General features: G+C 38.9%; 1 protein-coding gene across 1 annotated transcript in view; it reads right to left on the bottom strand.

The window, feature by feature from the left end:
- The window catches only part of LOC107379660 (G patch domain-containing protein 8), a 63,308-nt gene that overhangs the window by 15,433 nt on the left and 37,875 nt on the right, over positions 1-10,000 (bottom strand). The window lies entirely within an intron of this gene.

Raw genomic sequence — 10,000 nt, 5'->3', positions numbered from 1 at the left:
TACCAGTAAAAAACAATAAGTTATACACATGTAATATTTATACATCTGATCAAGGACGTAATTTTCACTTTAGAAGTGGGGGGGACACGGGGGGGGGGGGGGGGGGGGATCTGTACAGTATGTTCTAATGGGAAACAGGCTTCAACACAAACGGTCGTTTTCTGCTTGGTCCTAGAGCTCAACCAGTGTCAATTTAATATAGCGTAATATTATTTTTGGATGGTAAAAAGTGCAGGGGTCAAACCTTGACTTTGGAAAATGTGGGGGGGACATGTCCCCCCTGTCCCCCCCCCCCCAAAATTACGTCCATGCATCTGATACAATTCAGATCACCTTCAAAACTCAGTCACACACCCAGGGCCGTTTCAAGACATTTTGGGGGCCAAGGCAAAATGCCCCCCCCCCCCCCCCCAATAACTGGGCTCCCCAGAAGCCTCTGTGTAATTCATGCCCTCTCCAGTAGTATTAGTTATACGGTGTTTATAAAAGCCCCTCAGACATTACTGACATGTTCTAATATTATCAGATGAAAAACTAAATTATCAGACATGCTGTCTCATCTGCTGCTTTTCTAAACTTGTAAAAAGTAACAAAACCATTTGAAAGCCACTATTTGTGGATTCTCTGAAAGTTTCCATGGAGTGTGTGACAACTTATTTTTTCATTGATCCTATCGTCTAATCTCACAGCTGAAACAAGCATCCTTAATAATCTGTGCACAGGAAGCTTACCGATGCTGTAGTAAAACAAAAGGTATAATAATTTATTATTAATAAAACCTTGTTGCAGTACTAAAGCAGAAAAATTAGATTTTGCATTAAATATGCAAAATATTTACATATGAATTGTTTTAGAGCCCTTTTATAGGCAGAATCTGATATTAATTTAGTTCTTACAAAAAATGGGTCCCAACATGGTTTGTGTGGCGTTGCCATAGTGTGACGTCATAGGCACAGATCCCCTGTCCTCTTGTTTGGAAATGGAAATATGGTCACCCTACATTAAACAAACTGTCCACCCGGGCTTTTGCGCTGCACAGAGACGCTTCGCTGCCTATGACTCTGAATGTCAGTTGAGAGTCAGTCTCATGCAGAATGACCAATGAAGAGAGGGCCTCAAGTTAAGACCCTCTCCTCATTGGTCAGTCCACACGAGGTGGGTCAAAGGTTACTCTGGGCGGGTTACGTGTTGTCAGGCATTCAAGTATTGAGTATATTTACTGCATATTACAGTAAAATATTCTGTATGTGACCACATTATGGTGATCCTTGGGTCGTGATGATGGAGCCCTTGAATATTGTTGCCCAGGGTACAACAAAGTGTTAATCTGGCCCTGGTTCCGCCATCACATTCCTGCAGAAACTGGTTGATCACACCGGGGCCAGACTACTAGCATGTGGTTTTACAACCACAATGTCCTCGGAAGCAAAAACGCTTTTAAAAGGGAGGGAGGAGTCCTCACTGTTGCTGCAGGCGTTTTGTGTGAGAGTGCAGTTATATACTGGTTAATATATTTTTGGGTTCAGTTGCTTTCATGTGGCCTAATGTGAGTCTATTTGGGATCATTGGAATGATCAGCAGCATTTCTTGATGTGACTTTATGGCAGTTGCCCAGGGCATCATCGCAAGGAGGATGGCATTCATTTACTTTTGTTTTATTTGGTATTTTTTCAGTCATTTTTGGAAATAGTGATCAATTTTGATTAATTCACGGCCTATGTTTAATTACATTTAAAATAAATGTCAACAGATGAGATCAAACAAAACAGATGAGAATTGCCCTTAAGCTGTTTAACTTGGACCAAGCATTTTAGGTCACAGATAGATGTAGCTTAGGGTCTCTGTCTATACACCTTTTAAGACAATTTAGGTGATGGCATGTTGTTTTTCTGCTATTGAACTGTTTTCTAATAATGTTGTGTTAAATAAAGTGAAGGAAGGAGAGAAATAACGTTTCCCTAGCAGTTTTTAAAAATTTCCCCATGTAATCCGATTAATCGATTAATCGTGTCGAGACCCCATCCGATTAATCGATTATCCAAATAATCGTTTGTTGCAGCCCTAATCTCCACAGATTGATATTTATATGAAGTGACTGATAATTTATCAATAACAAAAGAAAATGGAGTTCTGGGCGAGTTTCGCGGTCGGTCCAGGGTGATGGTTAGTTTGGCATCGAACTCGTTGGAGGGAAGCTTTCATCTATTCAGCGCCCTCCGATGAGAGAATACGACATTCCTGTGTGTTCCGGGATTTCCAGCGTTATCTGGAAGGGCTTAAAATACTCTCCTCACTGTTATTCCTGCATGTTGAGTGAAAACGCCAGAGGTTACCAAGTGATTCACAATGTGATGCCAAGGAGTTTCGACAAACACCGGTGTGTGTGTGTGAGGAGGTGGGAGCGAGACCAGGTTCGGTCTGCGCCTCTTTGATGATGTCACAAACCAGCTACAACGCTAGAGCGGCTTTGTTTAGAGGAACCAGGAGGTCTTCACCTGTCCCAGGTGTATCCGTGTGTGTGTGTGCGTGTGTGTGTGTGTGTGTGTGTGTGTGTGTGTGTGTGTGTGTGTGGTATATTTCAGATCCTCTGCTGTGAAATCCACTCTGGATTTATGAACTCTGAGTTTGTTGTTTACTTTCTACGGTGTGTGAATTGAATCTTGTAGCTTCATTTGCAACAGGATTACAGCTCACATGATTTTTAGATTGTGTTACCCTATTATCCAGCCAGACAATACGCCTCACACACACACGCTCATCAGATTAGCTCCTCAGACTTCAGATTTATTTTTACACTCCCTCACTCTCACGCCCAGATCTTCTGCAGGAGCTGACAGTCGTCGGGTTAATCTCAGCTGAGTCTTACACAAGCTGGTGTCTTTTTACATTATCGAGTGATGCTTAACATCCCACTCTCAGCTCACCGAGGACAGATGCAGCCGAGCCGAGGGTTTGCATCCCAGAAACAAACACATCTCAGATGTTTGAGAGGCGCAGATGTTTGCCATCATCATATATGCGTGCACGGAGAAAGCTTTGAGGGGTTTTGATGCCAAACATATTCTCTGGGATATATTAATCTTGTTCAAGCACAGAGGCGTGCCTAATGAAAACCTCTGATGGAGACAGAGAGACTATACGACGGAAGGACGAGCAGCTCCTGCTTGCGTTTCCCCGGTTAAATGCGGTCCCGGCATGCAGACCTGTCTCTATATTTAGAGCCAAACAGAAAGGAATTGACTGAACACACAGGAAAGATGCTGTTCCCCCAGCCTTCTGCCTTCAAAGCCAGCCTCATGTCAGATACAGGATGCTATGTGTGCTCTCCATCGTGTCAGTCTGGTTATGAGCCACGCAGCTGGATGAGTTGGTCAGACAAAGATCAACAATCTTCTTCAGGATTTGTTGGGTTGTCCTGGTGAAGCAGCTATAGATGTCTCAGGGTTGATCTGAATCCACTGGAGCATCAGAACGAGATACGGTGTTCTCCTCCCTTCATGCTGGATATGACCTCACCATGACATTAAAGTTCAGCAGAACATGGATGGCCGTTGCAGAGCATTTGGAAGGTCTTCAGGCACATATGAAAGATTCATTTGGCTCTCCGTTATGTGTTAAAGCTTGAAAGGTTACGATGGTTTATCATGGGTTATTCCAGTGGTGCTTACGTGTTTAAGTCTATGACTTGGTGATCCGGTGTGTGGATGGTGAAGACTCTTTGAGAAGACTTGCTGATAGAACATGGTGAGGGAGGAAAAGATGATCACTGATGGAGGTTTTCATGATTTGTCTTGACCCAGCCTCGCTCTGATTCCCACAGCCCTTCTTACAGAAAGGTTTCTCCCCAGGATGGTAACAATGCACTAATATATAATATTATATAACAATGCACTAATATATATTATTATATAACAATGCATTAATATATGTTATTATCATATAACAATGCATTAATATATGTTATTATATAACAAAGCATTAATATATATTATTATATAATAATGCATTAATGTATATTATTATCATATAACAATGCAACAATATATATTATTATCATTTAACAATGCATTAATATGTTATTATATAACAATGCATGATTATATATTATTATATAATAATGCAATAATATATTTTATTATATAACAAAGCATTATTATGTATTATTATATAATAATGCATTAATATTTATTATTATCGTATAACAATGCAACAATATATATTATCATTTAACAATGCATTAATATGTTATTATATAACAATGCATTAACATATATTATTATGTAATAATGCATTTATATATATTATTATCATTAACAATGCATTAATATATGTTATTATATAACAATGCATTATATATTATTATATACTAATGCATTTATATATATTATTATCATATAACAATGCATTAATATATGTTATTATATAACAATGCATTAATATATATTATTATATAATAATGCATTAATGTATGCTATTATCATTTAACAGTGCATTAATATATGTTATTATATAACAATGCATTAACATATTATTATGTAATAATGCAATAATATATTTTATTATATAACAAAGCATTATTATATATTATTATATAATAATGCATTAATATATATTATTATCATATGACAATGCATTAATATATATTATTATATAATAACGCATTAATATTTATTATTATCGTATAATAATGCATTTATATATATTATAATTTAACAATGCATTAATATATGTTATTATATAACAATGCATTAACATATATTATTATGTAATAATGCAATAATATATTTTATTATCATATAACAAAGCATTATTATATATTATTATATAATAATGCATTTATATATATATATATATTATCATATAACAATGCATTAATATATGTTATTATATAACAATGCATTATTATATATTATTATATAATAATGCATTTATATATATTATTATCATATAACAATGCATTAATATATGCATTAATATATGTTATTATATAATAATGCATTAATATTTATTATTATCGTATAACAATGCAACAATATATATTATCATTTAACAATGCAATAATATATATTATTTTCATATAGAAACGCATTATTATATATTATTATATAATATTGCATTTTTAGACATTATTATTTAACAATGCATTATTATATAATAATGCATTATTATATATTATTATTTAACAATGCATTATTATATGGTCATTGATCAAAAATGCTAAACCCCATGGAATAACTATGTGTCAAACACTGTCAGGATCTGCTCCTACCCCTCTGACTCTTACTCTCTCCTGCCCCTTGTTAAACTGCCCATGGTTCTGATTGTTCCCTGTGTATTTATACCTCCCATCTTGCATGTGTCCCTTGTCGGATCGTTGTCGTTGTTGTCGTTTGTTGTCGTGTCTCGTTGCTCCTGCTTTGTCCTCTGTCATTAAATCCATTTTATGTTATCTGAGTCTGCATTTCTGCCTCCTGGTCAGCTCCACCATACATGGTCCGCCGCCACCCACACCTCAACGTGACAAACACACTTTTACTTTGAAAATTGCTTTATTCTGAAGTTCCACTGGCATGTTTTCCGCCTGTTGCTGCTCGTCACCAACTATGTTAAATGGAGAAGAAACAGACTATGAAGGACTATTTAGACTCTGGCTTTTCTGTGAGTCAAGAGCAGACAGACTGCCCTGTTGACCGATATCTGCAGCGGAGAGCACTTCACGTTGTTTGTTGTCCAACAGCATGCAGAGACGGTTTGAAAGACAACCATAGATCCCGCCCTCACAACTGAGCTTTGTCTATGGGTCGTGGCCAGACTATACATTCACTTGTATGGGATGGCTTGCCAGGCTAGCCTTCACCCCTTTCACCACAAGTTCTAACAAGCACAGATGTGTGTGAAAAGCAACAAGTCTGGATGAAAATTCAACCTCCACCCAAACGTCTGAAAATCATTTGATGTGTTTTTATTTTCCACAATTACAAATTAATTCAATAACTGTGTCATCAAGGCCTGCAAGCTGCCGGAGCCCCGCCCCCCCCCGCTGCGGGCCCAGGTCCAGTGTTGTTGGGGACTCTTGTATCACGTGAGCAGACATGCAAAGTGCTCTTTTATTTCAGAAAGATCTGGGATTGCGTTGGGAGGACTGGTTTCTGTCATCACCAGTAACGTCTGGGATTCAGACGTGATTTTCCATGAATCGATGACGAGAAAAGGATGCAGAGTAAACGCAATCAGCTTCCATTCTCCAAAGCCAGTACTCCTGCAGGGAGACCGTCTTCAGCTGGAGTTTCATCTGTTGTTGGCTCTGCGGGCAGAGTGTGCATGCATCCTTGTAATTCTGTGTGTGTGTGTGTGTGTGTGTGTGTGTTCCTGCAGCGCCAGTGGCTACTGTCAGCTCGGCGCCCCGTGCAGCTCGATTCATCTGCCTGCCGCTGGCTAAAACAAAGCATTAACATTGGCCTGCAGTTGCTTCAATTCATTTTCAAAGAACAATGACAAGGAGGAGCGGTCGGGTTCCATGTTTATTTCATGATGCACAGTGTGGGCGTTCAGATGTGGGAAGCAGCTTGGCTCGCTCCAGAGCACTAGTGTACAAGGGCAAGTGCACGTCTGAACGTGTGTGTCTTCTGTAAGAGATGAAGCTACCAGCAGACCTTTTCCTGATGGTCCACCGGGTTCCTCTGGTCCAGAATGACAGAATCATGCTGGAGTTATGAATAACTGCTTCGTGGTTCATTTGGTGCTGAATATTTATTTGCTTTTCAAGAAAAAACAAATGGAAGAATAAAGTGAATTGTGAGTGTTTTTGTTCTACTTACATTTAAATCAACTCTAAACTTCAGATGAGACAAATAAGAGAATATTTTAATGACATAAAAATAGAACTTATATTAATGCTTTTACACGACTTTTTATTTATTCTGGTTGCTATGGCAACTGTTCTTCATGACTTCATTATGAACATTCAGTAAGAAAACTCTTTTAGAGAACTAACAGAACATTTTTCATCACCAACTCTTTTTCTGGATCCACTTTTATGACCATCGTTCTTTTTGTTTACCTGGATCGTGTTTTACTTGGTCAGCGTTTGTTTTATTATAAGAGGTGGCGGAGAGCTGGGAGGAAGAGCTCATTAACCGTAAAAGTCTGTTCTGCAAAAGTGGGTCAAAGCCAGAGGTGCCTTCTTAAAAATCGATGTAGAACCGTGCGTCCGGTTTCTGCAGATGAGACGAAACAGCCCCTGATTTGAGCCGAGTCGGGTAAAAAAGGAAGACCTTGTCAGATGAATACGTGTTACTAAATATATTTCTAGATTCTTCTATATAAATTTGTCCACCACAGTAAATTAAAGCTGCTGTCGGTGTTGCCAAACTATTCAAATCTCATTTAAAGTAACAGAGCAGCTTCTCCGCCCTGCTGGTAAACAACCCTGCTGCAGCCTGCTGTAGCTAATGCTAACAACGAGCTAACGCTAACAAGAGGCAACTTATACTAAAATAAACCACAAAGTAAAAAGATCCACACTTTTGGCCAAAAATATTATTACTACAAGTCCAGCAGCAACAAAGCCAGGTCACCATCAGTCTGTGATTTTGTAGCCTCCTTTAGCGCCCTCCAACTCTTTGCTTCACCTCCAGAGACATTACTCTCTTACTTTTACTTCCAGGCTCCACCATGATGCCAACAGAAAAAGCAGACTTCTTCTTTTTCTTCTTCTTGTGCTTTTTATTGATGATTGGCAAACTGAAAATGCTAACAGCTAGCATAACAGCTAACAGCTGTAAAACAGGCAAAGAGCTCCCCCTATAGGGCACCTACCCTCTCCACAGAACTATCTAGTGAGGTTTGTGGTCAGCAGAGGGCAGCAGAGCGGTGTCAGATATGAAACTGGTCATTTCTAACTCACCGATCACTGAGATCGATGTTAAAGTGCTAGCCTAAAGTTTAAAAGTATCTGTTGTTACTTTAAAAAGAACTCCACGACCCGCTCACAGGCCGTCGAAACACAAATAAAGCTTTTTCATTATTATTTCCTTATGGAAAACAGTTATTTCTGATGCAGGGATTGTGGACTGTCCTAGTTTCACTATTTCCCTGTTGAAAACAGTGTAGTTGAAGAATAAACGATGAATATGTGTCATTATTTTCCATGGGTGGTTCGTGGGTTTGGTGGATCGATTTTCTGTTTTTCTCATGTTTCTCATGTAAATTAGAGTTTGGATTGTTTAAAGGCCCCATGTGAGAAATCCATGGAGATCAGGATGAAAAAATGTGACTCTTTAGCGCCATGCAGGTCAGAGAGAGTATTGCCGCTACGGTGGCCCACTCATGAGTTTGACTTAGGGTTGTCACGATACAAAAATTTCAAACTCGATTCGATACTTGAAAAAAAACTCGCTACTCGATTTCGATACAATTAAAAAAAAACCATTTATCGAACACGTTTATTCAAAAAATAACATTCCTCAATTTATATTGCAAAAATTAAATGTTAAGAATTAAGTGTATTAAGTGCTTAAACCTTTCAAGTATCAGCATTTTTTAAACGTGCATACAAAAACTGGTGAAAGTTAACACTTTAAATCATGAATTGTCTCACTATATATACACTATCTGCAGAGTGATGTTTTGCTGCTTAAACTCTGTTTAAGGTGCATTTTTGTCATAAGATGTAATGCCATATGTTTGGTTCTGTACTTTTGAACAACTCTGTTGGTCAATAAAGGGAGAAAACGAATTTCTCCACAGTAGGACAAAGGTACATCTACCGGTAATCTTAATGAAAACAGACTGGCGCACGGCAGTGACGTCATTAAAAGCGCCGGTTAGATTAGCCGCAGCTAGTCTGTTCACGCCTAGAAATCCCAGACCAGACCCGCTCCAAACGAACAGGGGAATCACGTTAATGATTCCTAACAAAACCTTTCGACATGAAGATGTTTTGGTGCAGATAATGTCTTATTTCGAGGCTGCACCATGGGTGCCCGTCCACACCCGTTATATGGATATACGCTGACGGCGATTCGGCGATGGATCTAAATACCCCGGGGAATCCAAGTAGCACCAAAGTTGTCAGCGTGAGTAAACAAACGTACTGCATGCTAGAAATTAAGTCCGGGTTGCAATAAACGGGAGTTTCCTTTAAGCACATAAGCGTGAATATACAACTACGTGTCGGACTTGGTGTGCTAATTAAGTTGGGCTGTGAAGCGCCTCCCAAATTCGCTGTTTATGTTTTTCTTTATTTATTTGGCAGACAAAACTTGGATCGGAGACAACTCGCGTGGGAAATTGCAATGTAGCCATGCGGCGTCTTCTTCTGTTTGTCTGGGAGGCGGAGGCTGCTTTACGGCATCTGGCTGTCGTGCGTGTCGGTGTACGTGAAGAAGGCTGTGTATAATAGTTCATAATATCGATACCACAGGGATGGAATATCTCATTTAGATACCACTTTTAGTATCGATTCATATCTAGGTATCGATTTTTTTGACAACACTAGTTTGACTGTATGATCAGTTTCCCACCTGTGTAGCCTCACCCCATCGACATGCCTGACCCACACAAAGCTCAAAACGAGCTGCTCGACCTCGTTAAAAAGCATTTATAAGTATGACTATTCATCAACCCACCAGTTCTGAAGCAACCAAGCTAGTTCTGTTCTTGAAGCGGTCACGATTCACACACGGAGGGGGGGTGACATCAGCCGGGAGGTCAGGCGTTGTGAAAAATTGCGTTCCCCTGAAATATTCTGTCCCCCCCCCGTGTCGGGAGATCGCACTTCTGGCTATTTTCACAACATTTGTGATCAACTTTTACGGTAAAATTATGTAATGTAATAATGTTATGCTTGTGATGTTTAACTGTATTTCCTCCTAAAAACAATTAAAAGATGCAGTAAAAACATTCTTGTTCACTCTTTAGCAGCAAGCTTATTCATCATTTAGAAAGTTGTGTAAAACGACGTAATCTGACTCAGTTTAACATCTTTTATTTGAGCTAG

Source organism: Nothobranchius furzeri, chromosome 5 (genome assembly GCF_043380555.1).
Source record: "Nothobranchius furzeri strain GRZ-AD chromosome 5, NfurGRZ-RIMD1, whole genome shotgun sequence".
NCBI classification, from domain to species: Eukaryota; Metazoa; Chordata; class Actinopteri; order Cyprinodontiformes; family Nothobranchiidae; genus Nothobranchius; species Nothobranchius furzeri.
This window is presented reverse-complemented; position numbering and strand designations above follow the sequence as displayed.